This window comes from Chinchilla lanigera, unplaced genomic scaffold, assembly GCF_000276665.1.
Source record: "Chinchilla lanigera isolate Chin_1 unplaced genomic scaffold, ChiLan1.0 scaffold00012, whole genome shotgun sequence".
Taxonomy (NCBI): domain Eukaryota; kingdom Metazoa; phylum Chordata; class Mammalia; order Rodentia; family Chinchillidae; genus Chinchilla; species Chinchilla lanigera.
In genome coordinates this window covers 9491590-9509483 of record NW_004955413.1, presented here as the reverse complement: position 1 = coordinate 9509483, position 17894 = coordinate 9491590, and the positions used below count along the sequence as shown (strand labels likewise).

At 40.1% G+C, this 17894-nt stretch overlaps 1 pseudogene; it reads right to left on the bottom strand.

Moving 5' to 3' along the window:
• Positions 1 to 10146: 10146 nt before the first annotated feature.
• LOC102017213 lies at positions 10147 to 10634 on the bottom strand (annotated as a pseudogene).
• Between the last annotated feature and the right edge of the window lie 7260 nt (positions 10635 to 17894).

The following is a 17894-nucleotide window of genomic DNA, read 5'->3' as shown; positions in this document are numbered from 1 at the left end:
CATGTTTTGTTTTGTGTGTGGTTTTTCCCCCAACTTACTTTATAGATAACTATTCCTCTGTACTTTTTTGTTTTCTAAAAGCTCATTTTCAGTGACGCTATGAAATATCCCATCTCAAAAGTTTTTGTTCTAAAGGCATTTGCAATGTGCCTCCCTCCTTTTGGCCTACACAGAGAAATATGTGTATATTTGCATACAGCACAGTACCTACTTACTCTCTGCCTTGGTTAGAAAGTTCAGAGGCACGCTTCTGAAGGAGCATTTTCAGAGTGAGCACATAACTCAGCCTCCAGCTTGGTTGACAGGAGCAAAATAAGTCAATAATGCCAAGAAGAATGAAACAGTCTGTTGACAGGAGAGGAAAAACAGACCAAATCAGCATAAAAATAAGGAAGAGAAAATGAAGCTCAAGGAACTAAAACCTTCTATGCTCAGACTTTTCCCCACCTCTTCCTCTTCACCACCATACTAAAAGCTGTTACTCAGATTCAACAACAGCTATTCCAACTACCCTTTACTGCCTGAGATATTGCTGCTATTCCTAAACCATACATATACTTTGCCCAGTAGAGAAGAATAAGGTGTGTCCATATTTGAAGAAATAATAGGAAATTTATCTAGCTAATAAATAGAGACTTAAAATTTAACTGGTTTTGTACAAAACAGCTGGCCAAGCACGATTCATCATTTACACTTTAGTGTGAATGTGCTTATTTTTTCTGTCGCCTACTACCTATTTTAATATGAGGATTATGTGGATGAGAAGAGATAAATACATAGTTTTGTAGATCTAATTGCTGTGGTGGATCTTTGAGCACTGGATGAAGAGCAAGTAGGCCCCGGATAATTGCTGGGACCAGGGTAGGGTGATAGGAGATTGCTTAAGGAAGGACAAGTGATTAGGTTCCTTCTTTCACAGTTCTCTGAGGGCTTAACCAATAACACACATGGGCCTGGCACATTTTATTCTATTCTACTGAATCAGGTCTAAAGATGTTTAAAGTTACTGCTGTACATTACAGAGTAAGTAAAAAACCTCAATGCGCATTTATAGCTTGAAGAGTTTGTTTTAGGAAAGCACCTTCTTCCATTAAAATTCACTACTGAAGTGATTGCTTCTCATGTCAGTTTTGATAAACCCAGAATACTTTGCTGAATAGAAATCTGACAGAGCTGCTCTTCGGGATCTTCCAGAAGATTTTCTGGATCTTTAAGGACTGAAGGACAGGAATCCTGGGCCATTCAAAATTAAGTGTGCTTTGGTACCTGGAAATTTCACAAGAGCAGTAGAAGAACCATTTTTTACTTTAGAAGTAGTTAAATGTTCCAATTTTTGCTTCATTCTTCCCATTCCTGAGACATAAAAAATATGTAAACTAAAATTTATTATTGGGATCCCATCACATGTACTTATGACCATAAAGATATTTTCAAAAGGTCACAAACAATATTTACAAAAGTTTGAGCCGTAACAGTATTTCTTGCCTTAGTTAGGTGCTATTTATTGCTAGATATAAATCCTTTGAGTCTTTCTGGAATTACTGTATAATATTTTGGACATTCTGATTTTTCTATTTGGGATCATAGTTACATATTTTTACACTTTTGATTTGTTTACCTACTTAGGTTATTTTTTTTTCTTGTGATAGGGACTGAACCCAGGGCCTTGAGCCTGCTAAGCATGGGCTTTACCACTGAGCCACACCCGGAGCCCCAATAATTCTTAAAGTATATTTTCAGTTCTTTTTATTTTAAAAGGCTCTAAAAAGCATCTCTCATCTGTGTATGAAGATTTCCATCCTGGAATATATCTTTAAATCTTTTTGCTTGTATATAGAATTGTTTTCAGAAATAGTTGTTTAAATTTGAAGGTGGTTAATGTCAGTCTTCTTTGGTTAATTCAATGTTATCAAAATAGCATATCGGGGCTGGGGATTTAGCTCAGCGGCAAAGCGCCTGCCTGGCAAGCGCAAGGTCGTTCGGTTCCCGGTACCAGAGAAAAACCAAAAAAAAAAAAAAAAATAGCATAGCACTTAATATTTTGTGTGACAAATTATAAAATCATTAGTAGTAATTCTACCTAACAGTTCTCAAAAAATATGTGAATATTGTCTCTTTGGAATATAGACACTGCCACTTGGAATTACAGTTTCTGTCACCAAGGGCAGTCCTTTATGAAGGCATAGTTGGTTTAGTTCACAGGATTCCTAAAAGTTAATTAGCAGCAGGGTATTGTGTCACATGTCTGTAATCCCAGCACCCTGGGAGGCTGACGCAAGAAGGTCACAAGTTCAAGTGCACCCTGGGCAACCTAACAAGACCCTAATCTCAAAACTAAAAAATAAAAAACAGGGCTGGGAATGTAGCTCAGTGAGAAGGCCCTGGTTTCAACCCCTGTACCACCACCCACAAAGTTAACTAACGTAATTTTGCTTAGCAGCCAGTCTGTCTGTGTAATACACAAAGGTGTCCAATCATTAAAGATCCTCTTTTTTGCTTGCTATATGAAATACCCTTTTAAAAATTTATACTCTAAGCTTATCTCAGACAAGTTGCAAAAGGCACCCTTTTATCCTTATTTTGCAAACATGCCCGTGGAGATTCTCACCCTTCTGACCAAGTCCCCTCTCTCTCCAGGAGAATCACCAGAATGGCTTCAGCAGCATCTTCTGTGGGGTGGGGGCAACTCTGTTTTGCTTGTTTGTTTGCTTGTTTTTTAATCTGTGAGAAAGTGTTGTGTTTTCATTTCTGGTCCGGACTTGTGAACCAGGGTTTTCTGAGGCCTTTTGCTGGAACTTTCTGCACATGTGACCACAGTGGTCCTTAGGGACTTCACATAGGCAAGAGCCTGTTTCCCACACAAATACTCTTTGTTCCTTTAGGTTTTTTTTTTTTTTTTGAACATTTAGACACCTTGCTTCCCTAGTAAGATAGTATCATTAGAATGGAGAGTTTTTACAACTTAGCTCTTCTTTTGCAGGATTCATTTAATAATGTATAGGAATTCTCACAACCCTGCTGCCCTCACCATTATGAGATTCAAAACACAAAAGCAGCAACAGTCTTCTTCCTCTTTTTACCGGGACAGAGGATCACTGTGCATTTTACACCAGAGCTCTGGTTTCCAGGCATTTTTCCCAGGCAGGCGCTTGTGCCGCTGAGCTATACCCTCAGCTCCCAGGCGTTTTTCTAAATTAGAAGGGAAAGTTGTTCAGTCCCACAGAATGTGGCCTTCCCCAAATCAGCTTCTTGCACAGTGTTTGTTGCGGGTTCAAGATGGCCTTGCGCTTGCTGACGCACACACAGTTAGGGGTTGTGCAAGAGATGATCTTTTCCTGCAGGGTTTGGCACTTGGTTTGGTCTTCTGCCTGGACTTTCTTACTCTTTGCAGTGCAGCGTCACCCTTGCCCTTTCTCCCTGTAATTTTTGTTGCTGTTGTTGTGTTTTGTGATTTTCAAGACATCAGGTTGTGGGGGCGTTATTTTTATCCTGATCCTTAAAGATTTCCCCCAGTTTGTTTTGTTTTGTCTTGGAAAACTCAGGCCTTCTTATGTGTTTCTCTTAGGCAGCCTCTTATCCCCAGCAGGCCTGGAATTTATTCATCTGCTGTCTTGCTGCTGCAGGTGAGGCCCAAACAGGTGCTTGTTGCCTTCCCGCTCACTTATACCTCCTGGAGAACAAGGGCATAGCGCCTTTCCATGGCCTCCCACCCTCCCTGGCCCTCCCCACCAACACTGAAGTTCCCCAGGTGGAATCAATGGACAGCTACTCTTCCCGGGTTTCCAGTGTTGAAGCTCCGCCTCCTGCTGCTCCCCACCTCCCATCCGTTTTCTCCTTCATGACTATGTCTCTTGTTTCTAGTCCTCAGTCCAGACCTCTGTCTCTCCTTGCCACTCACACAGTGCTTGCCACTTCCAGTACCTTTGCTCTGCTCTCCTTCAGAAGTTCAACCAGGTAGACCTGCAGGGCAGCTCTGTCCCCAGCCAGCCAAAGCGCTGAGAACCAGCAAAGCTGTTCGTTTCCACAGGTGCTATTGCTAAGCTTGGAGGAGGCAGTTTGTTGTCGGGGGAGGTTGATGACAGAACTGGGTCATTTTCAGCATTCTTCTTGGCTTTTTCTTTTTAGCATTTCTAGCAGACAGGTGGTCCCTCCCCTGGCGGTGAATTCCTGAGTATTTTTACTGAGCACTCCATAAACAAAATGACAGTGTTATTGGAAATGTCATACAACCAGGCATATGAGTAATTGTCCACATTAATCAATTTGCCAAAGAAAACAGTTTGCCATCTAAGCATATTTGGAGAGACACTAGCTATGTGGAGAAAAAAACTCAAGCATCTGCTTAAAAGAACATGTCAAGATTTAAATGATATATACTGAGTGTTTTGGTGTTGTTCTCAAGTTAATCTTTCACTGTGCAAGACTATACCAACTGACAGTTGACACGACGTGTTAGCACAAGCATCTCACTATGATACAATGGATAGTCCCTGCTGCCTTGGGAAAGGTAGGTACAGCAATGGAATCCAAGAGAAATGTACATTGTACCAGATTTACCACTACATCATGAAAAGTCATATACAAAGAAATCTTTGGCTGTAGTATGACTGATTCATTCTTTGATCTATTCATTCTTTTACAAAATGTATTGAGTAGTTCTGTGTCATCAGGAGCTGTGCTATATACTAGAGATAGAAAGATTAGCTAGACAGGGTCTCCATGAGTGGGGATTTATTTACATCACTTATGTTCTCCTAAATGAATATGTCGCAAGGACCTGTAGGGTAGCCTTAAGTGTGACAATAAAGATATACCTAAGACACAGAAAGAGGAGCTAGGGCAAGTCTTTTGAAAGACTGACTTCTGAACCTGGTGTAAAGGATGAGTATATGTTTTTCAAGCAGGCAAGTGCATACGCAAGTTTTTAAAGCAGGCGAAGGCATAATGGTGTGAAATAATAGTGGAGAACTGCAAATAATTAGGTTTGGGTATAACACAAGCATCCCAGGAGATGACAGCAGTGTCAAGAACTAACTCAAAGAAGTAGATGTAGGTGATGACATATTTTGAATGCCAAGCTTAGGAGAGTCAATTTAATTTGAATGTGCTTGGGAGTCACTGAGGGTTGAAGCTACAGAGTAACAATTAAATCTGGAAGAACTTGGCTCTTTTACATGTAATTGGTAGCTTCTCAATACCTCTTAATTTATTTTGAAGTATTTTATTACACTAGATTATGTTGCATTCATAGTATATACTATATGATGGTATGGGATACAGAACTAAATATTGTAGTGTGAGGGCCTGGTAAACATTCAGCACTTTTAATACCTGATGACACAAAAGCTCTGACAAAAGTCTCTCAGCCTTGGTCAGATTTGGTGGTCCTGAGGGACACAGACCAAACGTTATGACTCACTTCTCCATGCTCTTTCTGCCATGTCTAAGCAATAGTGAAAAAAGAACTGTTGGGCTACCCCATTTACATACAGTATAGTTAAATGGCAATGCCCAGAATATGTTGCAGATATTTTCTTAATCCCTAATTCATCCATATTCATAATTCAATCTATTGTAATATCTCTGGGAAAGGACATCAACTTTTGAAAGTTAGTAAGACATGAACTTCACTCTAAAGAAGTTTTTTAACTTTCAGCTTTGCAGAATTGCGTCCATTTTACAAGGTAAATGAGAGCTACAGTGGATATAGAGACAGTGGACTAAAAGTTCCCTGTCCCCTTCATTTTTCCAGGCCATGCATGTTAACATGCACAACCCAAAACTGATGTGCAGATGGAGGGACTGATATTTGCTGAGACTAAATTATTATAGACGCTTACCACTTATTTAAGAGAGCTGGATAAATGTTTCTAGTAAAGATAAAATGAAAAATAATTCCATGTTTTCCACAGAAACTTTCCTCAATTGATGGAATTTGTCTTTTTCACTTGCAAAAGTGAAAAAAGACTTTTTTTATTTCAAAAGTAATACATGCTCATGGAAGAATTTTCTAAACACTAAAAAAGACAATGAGATAAAAATAGAAACTCTTGTTCATTTCCCTGACACACTCCCTATAGTTAACTACTAAATATTCTTCTAAATTTTTTTTTTTTTGTATCAGGAACTGAACTCAGGACCTTGCGTTCGCCAGGCAGGTGCTTATGCCACTGAGCTATATCCCTAGGCCTCTTCTAAAAATTTTTTGTGCACTCCAAGGTATATTTCTCTTCCATTTTATAACAAATGATATTATATATACAGTTCTACTTTTTTCAATTAAAATACATATTGAATATTATTCCATATCATTGTATAAAACACTATCTCCTTGGTTGTATTTCTTTCTTTCAGAATTTACTTCTTGCTTTATTTTTTATTTTTATTAAATAATGTAGAAATATGCAACCTTTATTACACATCCTTCTGTTCATGTATGACTCTTATCTGTAAGATAGATTACTAGAAAAGGAGCCTCTAGATTGAGCATACATACACACTTGACATTTTGACAAATATTGTTAATTTTTTTTCCAAAAGTCTTATAAGTATATAGTCTTCCACCAGTATTTCCAATTTCCTCACATGCTAGTCAAGTGTACTATAGTTTGGATCTGGAATGTTCTCAAAGGCCATGCATTGAATGAAGGTTTGGGCTCCAATCCATGACATGATTGGGATGCAGTGGAACCTCTAAGTGGTAGGGCCTCTCAGTGGTAGGATTATTAGGAGCCTACCCTTGAAGGGGGTATTGAGACCCCAGCCCCTTCCTATCTCTCTCTTTGCTTTCCGCACCATGAGGTGGACAGGCCACTTCTACCACATGCTCCTGCCATGATATATGGTACCACCACAGGCCCAAAGCAAAGGGTCAGGAAACCAGGACTGAAACTTTGAAATCATGAGACAAAATAAACTTTTCTTCTTTATAAGTTACTTCAGGTATTTTTGTCACAGTTACAGAAAGCTGACTAACACAATGTGTTTTTATAGCTTTGCTATATTGTGAGATTTCCATCACTGTGACAAAATACCCAAAGAAATCAATTTAAAGAAGGAAAGATTCCTTTTAGTTCCTGATTTCAGAGATTTCAGTCAGTGGTTGGTCGGTCTAGTGGCTTTTGGCTATAGTGAGGCAATCCATCACGACAGCAACATGTCGTGGAGGAAAGCTACTTACCTCACAGTTGCCAGAAAACAGAGAGAGGGTCCAGGGACAAAATACACCCCTTAGAAATGCACTTCCCAGTAACCCACCTCTTCTAATGAGGCCACACCTAGTTAGAAGCTTTCCACCATCAGCTGTCAGTAGTGTCACCAGTCAAGGACCAAACCTTCAACAGAGGAGAGTTTGGGGGACATTTTTGATCCAAATTGTAACACTGGCCAGTTTGGTAGGTTAAAAATGACATCTCACTGATATTTTTTGTTGTTTCCACTTTGTTTCTAAATGTAAAAGTCAAGGCTCTTACATCAATCATCTCAAATGAGACCATGCAAAGCAATTCAACATGTACAGGAATCATTTCTTCCCTTCAGTTTTTCTGCTACATGCAGTGGTATGACTGACAGAAAATTGGATGGCATGAGCTTGGTTGGAAAATATCATCTCTTTACAAAAACAACATGCAGGGCAGTTTCTACTTTGTCTGCAAGTCACTTTACAATAAAGACTTATTTTGTGTTCATTTAGGAGGCACATGGAACTGAAATTTGGCTGGCCAGTTTTATTCAACTACCCTACAAATAAGCACAAATACTGGAGAGTTGGGATAGTAGACATTATTTGTTATCTTTCGTAGATTCAATTATTTGGTCTGAAAATGTTGGCTTTTTCTCTTAAATCTCCTTAGGACTTTTCCTCTAGTTTTGCTAGATTGGATTCTAGAAGAATAGAAGAACCTCTCATGTGAAATTTAAGTGATAAAACTGTACTCTGTTGACTTATACAAATTTTTCTAGTTGCACAGTCTTTTTAAATTTGTATGTTTTGGTTTAGCAATGGAGTTGGGTATTCTTTTTGTGTTTGTGGTGAATACTTTTTTTTTCTGTTCACTAACAGTTCATGTTCTTTGTTTACTCTTGCATGAGCTTATAGATGTCTAAAAGATCTATCTATACTATCAGAATTAGAACTGTACATGATAGGTATTGTCTCTCTCATTCCAGGCTATTGATTGTTTTTGGCTTTGTTTATTGTATTTTTCTATTAAGAAGTTTCCATTTTTAAGTAGTCATATTAATCTTTTCTTTATGACTACTGAGTTCTTTATCATAGATAGAAAAAGCCATCTCCATGCCAAGATTATACAAAAATTCATTATTTTATTTCAATACTTTTATGATTTCATTTTCGTAGTAAGTCTTTGTCTATGTGGGATTTATTTTTGATGTGGAGAAAAAAACATGAATTTACTTTTATTTTTTCTAAAAATATTCACTTTTCCTAATATCATTTGTTGAATATTTACCTACTGATTTGGAAAGCTCCTTTTATTATAGACTAATTTTGTTTGCATATGGGTCCATTTATGGACTATCTTTTTCCATTTATCTGCCTATTTTTGCACTAAAAAAACTTTTAAACTTAGTGTAGCTTTATAATACATTTTAAAATCTAATAGAACTAATTTCCTTTCATCATTCTGTTCTGTTTATTTCTGATTGGTATACACTCAAGCTCTAATATAAAATTTAATTGTATGCTCTGTTTATACATGATTACAGCAGACTCTAAATGGCCAGTACAATTTTTATTGTTGTTTCCATTTCCAATATTACAGTGTAAACAACATTGCTAATGGTGAGGTTGTAGTTATATCTATTTTTCTCACTTATATTACAAGTCCTTCTCGTACTTCCCCAAAATAAACTTTTCACCGAAGACTCCTTGACAACATCCTAGTATCAATTCAACTACCATACTGAACCCTGTCAAATGCATAAAAGAAGGCAGTACCTACTGAAAACTGGGAAAACTATGTCTGTGCCAGATGTGGATAAAGAAAGGTTATGCTCATCATAATCTCAGCAAGTTTAGGGCTCCCACCCAAATCAGTCTTTGTTCACTGTTTTTTCCTCTACAGTATCTCCCACCTATGCAAAATTCCAGATGCAGTTTTCCAGTATGTGAAAAGGAAGGTTTACCAAAAAGAACTAAGGGCACATTTGGAATCTTAGTAACTGGAGTCATTCTGGCCAAACACTAATCCTTATGTGGTTTATCATCAGCTACATCTTCCCTCACCCCAGGCCTCCCATTCTGAAGGCCCCTGGAAACATCTGTGAATCACAGGTAGGGGGTTCCAAAGCTAAAAGCTAGAAAGTCCAGAAAGAAGTGACCAATGGCTTGTTGCCCCATCTTCCCTCATCCTCATCTTCCCCAGCTCAGCCCATCCAAGATTCAAAGCTAAATGTCCAAAGCTAGAGATCTTCTCTAAAAGACATGCCAAGAAGATTTCTCAACCAGACTCTTAACTTCTAACTCTCCATTCATCTTGAAGATTTGGGTGAATACTCTTATTTTAACTCACTTCAAGTGAGTGCTGTCCATTTTAACCATCGCTCACAGTTAAAAGGTGGAGGAAACTACCAGACTCCTGGTGGAATAAGAAGTGGTTATGATTGAGCCTGAGCACAGTCCAAAGATTCAGCCTGTTGTCTTGTGAAGTTATGACCTTCTGAGGATTCCTGAACTGAGCTAGTGATGATCTGACTAAATGGTCTTTCGGTGGGGCATATATGGAAAACGCCTGGTAGCTGAGCCGAATCTAAAGCAAGATTCAAATAGTCACAAAGGGAGAGGAAGAGAAGAACAAATGACACCCCAGGTAGATTGCAGAGAGTATATAAAGGCATGGAGACGTGATACAGCATAGTAGGAGCTACAAGTAATTGCATATTTTTTAAAAATTGAAGCAGTGGTTTTTAAAACAAAGCAGAACTAGAATATCTGAAGTTTTTAATCCTTCCTTTACAGGTTCCAAGATCACTTTTGATTAAGAAAACTGTAGAAAGTTAGTAACTGCCACAAGTGAACGCCAGGCTGTGGCACGTGTCAGTTCTCCAGAGTCCTGCTTTGGGGGATGTCTGAATGCACTGCTCGGGGGCTCTGCTCACACTCGGTGGAATCATTTGCGGCAGATTTTAGTCCACAGGTTGCTGTTCTCCATATTTCTTTGTAGATTCTTCAGCATTCTTACAGAACTGTTTACAGTCCTTAAGACTATTCTTCAGGTAAGTCAGCTCAGAGTGGGTGCTCGGGCTGGGGGCTCGTTCACCGGTGCTATGAAGGACTGGTTGGCCTTGCTCGCTGGCTTCCAGGTCTCAGCACTAATTACCGACAGGCAAACCTGCCTTTCTCTTTTTTTTTTTTTCAAACCTGCCTTTCTCATCAATGTCTGGGTGACAGGCTTTTGTTTTAAGTGTGATCTTTGGTGGTTTGAATGCGTGCTTTGCTGGAAAGTTGATTTTGATTCTAAAGCCTCCCCACCCCTTGTCATATGGAGGGCTGTCAGGAACAAGCCCTTGCCAAGTCAATGAATTAGCTTCATCAACCTGGATGCTACGGAAGTTTTTCATTCCACATTTGCGGATCTCCTCAAGCTCCTTCACCAGCCTCTGCTGGCTGCCATCTCGGATCTGTTGCTGCTTGTATTTTTGGAGTGTTAAAATTGAGGTACATTATGGCAAGGATAATGTCAAAGAAGTAGGGAGAGTCTGGGTCCTGGGGTTCCTGGTATAACATAATCAAAAGCACAGGGTGTTTGTTTTTGAGACAGAGTCTCACTAAACTGCTAAATTGCCCAGACTGGTACTGAATTAGTGATCCTCTTGCCTCAGCCTCCCAGAGTCCTGGGATTACAGGTCAGTGCCACCCTGCTTGGTTCCCTTGATGGGTTTTTTAATTGATGGATGACATATAGCAACTGGCATAGCTCCATATATAAATTTCACCATGATAGCCTTACCAAAGAGAATATGAGGCAATTCTGAAATTAGCTTAATGAAAGCTGGTGAGATTCTTGTCATTTATATGCTACTGGATCATCAGACCTATCATAAGCATGTCAAAAAGATGTCTCCACCTAGCTTCTTAAACTGGGCTACCACACATAAGTTGGACTTACGTTTCAGAATGATCACTCTAGCAGCACTGCAGGAAATCATTTTAAGATTTCCTGAGACTGGAAGTAGGAAAATGTTAGTGGATTGTCTAGGTGAGTGAACGATAACAGAAGCTTGAAGGTGGGCAGAAGGCAGAGACATCCCTTGAAGACAAAACCAGCGATGTGCCTGAGGAGGCAGTGTGATACAAAGTGGCAGTGATGAAAATGAACTGCTCAGAAGTGATCACAACTGACTCGTGACCCCAACTTCTGTGCCTTTAGTCCATTCCTGCTTCCTGCTGAGGTCATGTTTCTTGAAGTCAGCTTCAGGACCGAGCGCAGCAGGGACACTAAAATGGGCCCCATTCCTGGGCAACGTGGAACTACTCTTGTGAGCAGCTTTAGCTCCAAGATGTTCTATCGGTCTTGCAGAACTTTCCTGATACTGTAATTCAGTCTAAGACTCTACCGTCCAACCTCTGTCCCCGCCTGCCTGCCTTTCTTCTCTCCTTTCTTCCTTCTGTGATTCATAATCGTTAGACCTGCATCATGGCCCAGTGGCTCTCCTAGAGGACCTGGACTAATATTCATAGTGGGTAAGCTTTGAGTCATAGCAACTTGAGTGAGAATCTGGCTCCACCAGTCCTATGTGTGTGTATAAGTTCAATCTTAAAAGTGCCACTCTTGAATTGGGGTTATAGCTTAGTGGTAGAGCATTTACCTAGTATGCTCAAGGCTCTGGGTTTGGTTCCCTAGCACCACACACACACACAAAGTACCAGTCTTTTTATTTTAAAATCATGAAGATTAAAAAAAATAAATAAAATCATGAAAATTGTGATGATTACATCAGTCAGGTTTATAAGTATTGAGCACATGTGGCACATAGTAAGTGCTTGATCAGTGTTAGCCATTCTTATATTAGATATGGAAAGTGAAGGAGAAGAAGAGATCAGGGATAATTCTTCGGGGTCTGGCTACTTACAATATTCTCCCTTTGCACGTAGCAGATATTCTTTTGAGTATAAAAGATACTAGAAAATCCTTCCTTTATTTCCTACTCCTAAATTTCATGATTTTCCAGGTTTTTTGTTTTGTTTTCTAGTTTTTATGGATAATGGGATGTAAACTATTAATTCATACATCAAAATAGACATAAAATTAAATCCTCTAGGGCTAGGTATGGTGGCACATGCATGTAATCCCAGCACTCAGGAGACTGAGGCAGGAGGATCACTAAGGCCAGCCTGGGATATATAGTGAGTTGAAGGCCAGCTTGAACTACATACATAGTGAGACCCTGTCTCCAAAAAAATTTTTTTCTAGACTCTGGAGTTTAGAATGTGGCCTCTTACTACATTTTCCTAGCCATACCTTCTCCCTGTAAGATTTAAGATATAGGAATACTCTTCTGCCTTTTGAGGGAAAGACCCATTTCAAGAGCTTCATCATATAAGAAGGGGAAAAAAGTTACCCAGCCTCTTTGAGGACCTAAAAAATGAAGTGAGCGGATTCTAAGTAAAATGCTTCTCATAGAGTTTTGTTTGGAAGAGTTTTGTTTGGAACAGTTTAACTGTTAAATATGAGACACCAGACATACTGTAAAGTACACACTTCACAAATGCTGTGCTGCCTCCTAAAACTCACTTGTGAAATTAAGACAGACAAAAATTCAAATCATGGACTCTCCAGGCACAGTGGTACATGGCTGTAATCCCAGCAACTGGGAGGCTGAGGCAAGAGGATCACCATGAGGTTGCGGTCAGCCTGGGCTACATAAGTGAGTTCAAGACCAGTCTGCACTACATAGTGAGACCCTATCTCAAAACAAAGCAAAGCAAAACAAAACAACAACAAAAACATAGACTGAAATATATACTTAAACCTTGCAAAATGGAATGGAAAGGCAAATGTAAACTCCTGAGCAAAACTTTAAGAAATTTATTGTACAGACTGGAATGGGGAAAAGCTAGCTGAGCAGTAGTTTGGACAAAAAATATAGTGGTTTTTGAATTAACTATCAGGCCTATGAGAACCAACAGTGCAATTTAAGCTTGTAGAAAATATGAGAGCAATCTTGGTGGGTACTAGAAGTACAATGTTCTAATAAGGGAAAGTTCTGTATCCCCATCTTCAAAATGAGGGGCTCGATAAGATGATTTGCCATTCTCATATAACTCAACACTTTTATAAGGATGACTCTACAATTTAAAAGGTTCTAAGCCTGAATTCCTGAATTTGTAAAAAATACCATAGAAAAAGTGTTTAGGTTTGTTGAAAACAGGTAAGCCATTTCTGTGGTTAACTTTGTAACTTAAATGATCTCCAGGGTCAGGGGAAAGAATCTTCTCCCCCGTGTGTGCTGACCTGACCCACAGATTCCTCCCTACATGGGAGTGGCAATGCCACTGCCTTGCTTACGTCTATTTCACACCGTGTCGAACTTCACACAAAACTATTTTTCTTGAGGTAATGAGCTTGCGCAACCAGTTTTTCCTGAAGTTTGCCTGATAAATACGTCTATGATGGGCTGCACTGTCATTCTTCTGTGTTGTGATAGCAGCCCATCCCTAGCTGACCTGTTGACATTGGTGATCAGAGTTTCAGAGGCAGGCATCAAGATCAACATGGGGCAATGACAGAAAGGACTAGAAAGCCCTAGAACATAGGGCTCTGACCATGCTCTGCTGTATGAGGGCCAGGGGAGGGGACGGATCCAGTTTTAGCCACACTGTAATAGGCAGTCTGTGATGGTTTTGTGGGTACCAGTGAGTTTCCCACCCCATCAGTGCTGTTGTCATTCCCTTGTAGACGCCTAACCGGCATTTCCAGATGTTTTAAGTATCTTTTGAGAAGAAGGCCGTAAGAGAGACCAAATCTTGGTCAAACCAAAGCTTCAATAAAAAACAGAATTGCAAATATTTTATCTGGGATCTCTTTGTCCAGCTAAAAGAGATTTGGAGAGTAAAGCAGAAGGCCTGAGCCTCCTTTTGTTTGGCAGTGAACCAGGCATGTGTACTTGGACAAGCTGCTCAGCAATGCTGGGCCCTTTTCTTCACTCTAAATGATGCGGAACCCCACCTTGCTACTTCCAAGAGTACACGAGCCTATTTGTGTAGCCTTGGTTTGTGAAGGACCCTTGACTGGGAAACAGGATATATAGAAAGCAAAAAAGAAACAGATGTAATCTTTCAGGTGGTCTCTGCGAAGTCAGTCAGAAGGAGGCCCTAGAACTCTAAAAGGGCATACGCAAAGGGCAGTGAGCAAGAACTGAAACCACAGGACTCCCAGTTCTGTCTCAGCCCAGTCCTTCCTAGGTGTTGGCTGAGTTGCTGCCTGTCTCACTTTCTTAATTCTGTCAGGCAGAAGAGGTCAGGGAGGGTGGGGTATTGCCCAATGTATCATATTCCCAGTGCTGGGGAGGAAAGGATATGGGTAGCAGAAACCAGAGAGGTGTCTGCTACAAACCACCCACGCCTAACTATCCTGCTGTCTTTCCAGATGGGAAAGATGGCAGCCAGGTAGCTGTAGTATCCATGCCTTCATGAGTCCTTTCTTCCTCTCCTCCACAGTCACCAATCTGGGCAAGAAAATAAAGATTTCCAAAAGAGAGGCAGAGTCCAGGAAATGCTAAATTAGGTGGGGTTTTGGAGATTTGGGGAGGATCCATAGATTTTCAGGGCCGAGGCCCCCTTTTTTAGTGTGGCTATATAAACATAACATTTGTCATTTTAGCCATTGTTATGTGTACAGTTCAGCAGAGAGACCCTTTTTGAGGACTTCAGTTCTACTCTGTGCTGATGTAGATTATGTACTCCTGCTAGGAAGGTTCTTGATTTTCTGCAGGGTTGGCCTGCTGGGTCCCTTCCACTTAAGCTGGGTTGATTCCTGTAATATGGAAACACTACCGAATACCAGAAATAGTGCAGGAAACTTCATTTCACTTGATACTAGTGCGATGTCATTTGCTGCTGTGTCCCTTTCATTTCTATCTCTGCCTTGTCGTGACCTATGGATTGCTTTTGTTATGCTGCATTTATGTTTTGTGATGACTCTTTGTTTATTGCAACTGTTAGTTACATGTTTTCCTTGAGTTCTAACTTGGCTGGCTGCTCCTTTAGTGGTCTTTGCATAGCTTTTTTCGTCAAGTATGACTGACAGCTTCTGCTGTCTACCTATGCTCTGATCCCACATCCCTGACTGCCTACTGTCATCTCCTCAGCAATGTGTCAGTCCTTGTTCTGCAAAGTAGATTGCACCATGTCCAACAAGAACCTTCAAATTTTGCCAGAAACCAACTGCTCCTATGTTCAGTCCGTGTTAATAGTCCAGTCATTTAGACACACACAGAAGCAGAGTCCTCTTTGATTTAATCTTTTGTTACTCTCAGCTATTCAGCTTCATGATCAGATTCACCTTTAAATATTGATTTTGTTTCTGTGCTTCCCTCTCCCGTACCCATTGCTACGCCCTTACCACCTCTAATGTCATCTAGCCTCATGTCCACTCTTGCCCTGATTCAATTTCCTACGACTGGCTGAGGCTAGACCTAGCTCTGCCTTTCTTAATCAAAATCTCACTAGTTCAAAACCCCAAGTTCTTTCCTATTCATATCACATAGGCTTGTTGCTCTTACCAGGCTTTCAGAGGCTTTTCCCTATTTTGATCCCATTCTGGAAACCTCTCTGCCAGGTGGCTATATTGTAATGGAAAATTTAATGAGTTTGGAATTAGTGGACCTGCTATCAAACTCAGCTCTGTAGTTGGCCAAATGATCTTGGATAATTCACTGACTCCTGGAGCCTTGGATCTTCATTTGCAAAATGAGGATAATGATGCCTATGTCATAGAGAATTTTATGAGGATTTAATAAGATAGTGTGTGTGGAGACAATTTAGTATTGTTTTCAGAGCCCTTGTCTGAGCTGACTCACTTGGCTCAAATCCAGGCCTTTCCATTCACTAACTATGCAACTTGAAACAAGTTCCTTAACTTCATGTGTAAGATGGAGATGCTAACAGTGCCCACACCACAGGTCTGCAGTGAGGGTAACATGTTATATGCTTAACAGTGTCTGACACATTGTAGCTTTATAGATGTAGGATGTTCTTTTTTTTTTGGTTTTTCTCCGGTACCGGGAACCAAACTCATGACCTTGTGCTTGCCAGGCAGGCGCTTTGCCGCTGAGCTAAATCCCCAGCCCCTTAGGCTGTTCTTATCACATGGCAAGAGACAATAGTGCTTGACACCTCATCAGCACTTATGTGTTTGCTGAGTTTCTTGATGAATTCATCTTATCCACATGATCTTACTTTCACTAATTCTTGCTATGTACATCTTTAGGCAAGCCTTCCTGGAGACAGGCTGACCATTTCCATTTTCCATTTACTACATGACTCTTCCAATTTTCTTGCCTTTGCTTATGGTATTCTTCCTTTCTAGAATGTTATAATTTATCTTCTCTGCCTATTGAGATTTTCCTACTGATTAAGGGTCGGACCTAAACTTTGTCTCTATGAAAATTACCATCTACAGGGAATTGAACCTAGGGTTTTCATAGTAAGCTACTCCCCATCCCCTTTTTATTTTTTATCTTGAGACAAGATCTCTCTAAGTCACTAAGTTGTCCAGGCTGGGCTCAAACTTACAATCCTCCTGCCTCAGCCTCCCAGAATGCTGGGATTACAGGCATGTGCTGCCACACCCACTCCAAAACATTCCTTTTTCACTTGTGTATTCATGAATGTCTCATTTTTTGGAACCAATTACCCTTGAGTTAGCACTTATTACCATTATTCTGACAGATACACTTAACTACTGTTTCCTCTGTATTCATTTTGTGTCTTCAACAAATTTAGAGATTATTCTTCAGTCCAGCATTGTTTTAGAACACACAGTACACATAAGGTGACTATTTAATCTTCTAGGCTACTTTATCATATCACCTTCTTTCTTGGGATGGTATTCCCACATTATATTTAGGGTGGAATTTGAAGAAATGCACATGTACTTAGTTGTGGGAGGAAAGAGAGGGAATCAGGATTCTAGAATAATTTTTCAGACCTAGAGTTTCTTATTAATATAGTGGTATAAGAGAGTGGACAGACACAGAGGGGTTTAGGGACAAGGGGTTCTGGCTGAGAGGTATTATGGCCTCTGGGTCAGAAGAAGAGCATGAATGTAGGGGACCCACAGGTAAGGGGCTAGAGAATGACCATTGCTGACACAAACAGGGAAGTTCCCCATTCAGATCTAGTTCTTGCTTGACAGGCTTTGCCTTTAACTAGTTTCTCAAGCTCCTTACACCTTTACACAACATTCGCCCTATTGAGAAACTGGTTTTGCATGAAACTTCCCATGGCTTGAAGCAAGTAACCATGACGGTGTTTGCATACCATTGGGCTTTTACCCTCCCATAAGTGCCAATAAAGATGAAGTGGCATTCAGATGACGTGATATGAAGGACACACCACAGCCAGCAGAGCTGAGAATGTTTGAACTATGTGAAAGGTTCATATCAGGGTTTCACAATTACAAAGAAGGCCAAGAAAGACTAGTTCAGAATGCAAGGTGAAGGATGTTTTCTTTGCCCCGGCTCTCATGGGAGCACGGATTCCTTTTCTCAGCACTCCTGTGGAATCTATCATATGGATTACACAGCTCAATTCTGCACTGTACATGGCCTTTTAAAATTTGTTTTATGGGTAGTTGTGTTGCCTGGCTAGTTGTAAGCTCTCTCAAAAGAAAATGGTATCTTATAATTTCTCTTCCTTCCTTCCTTCCTTC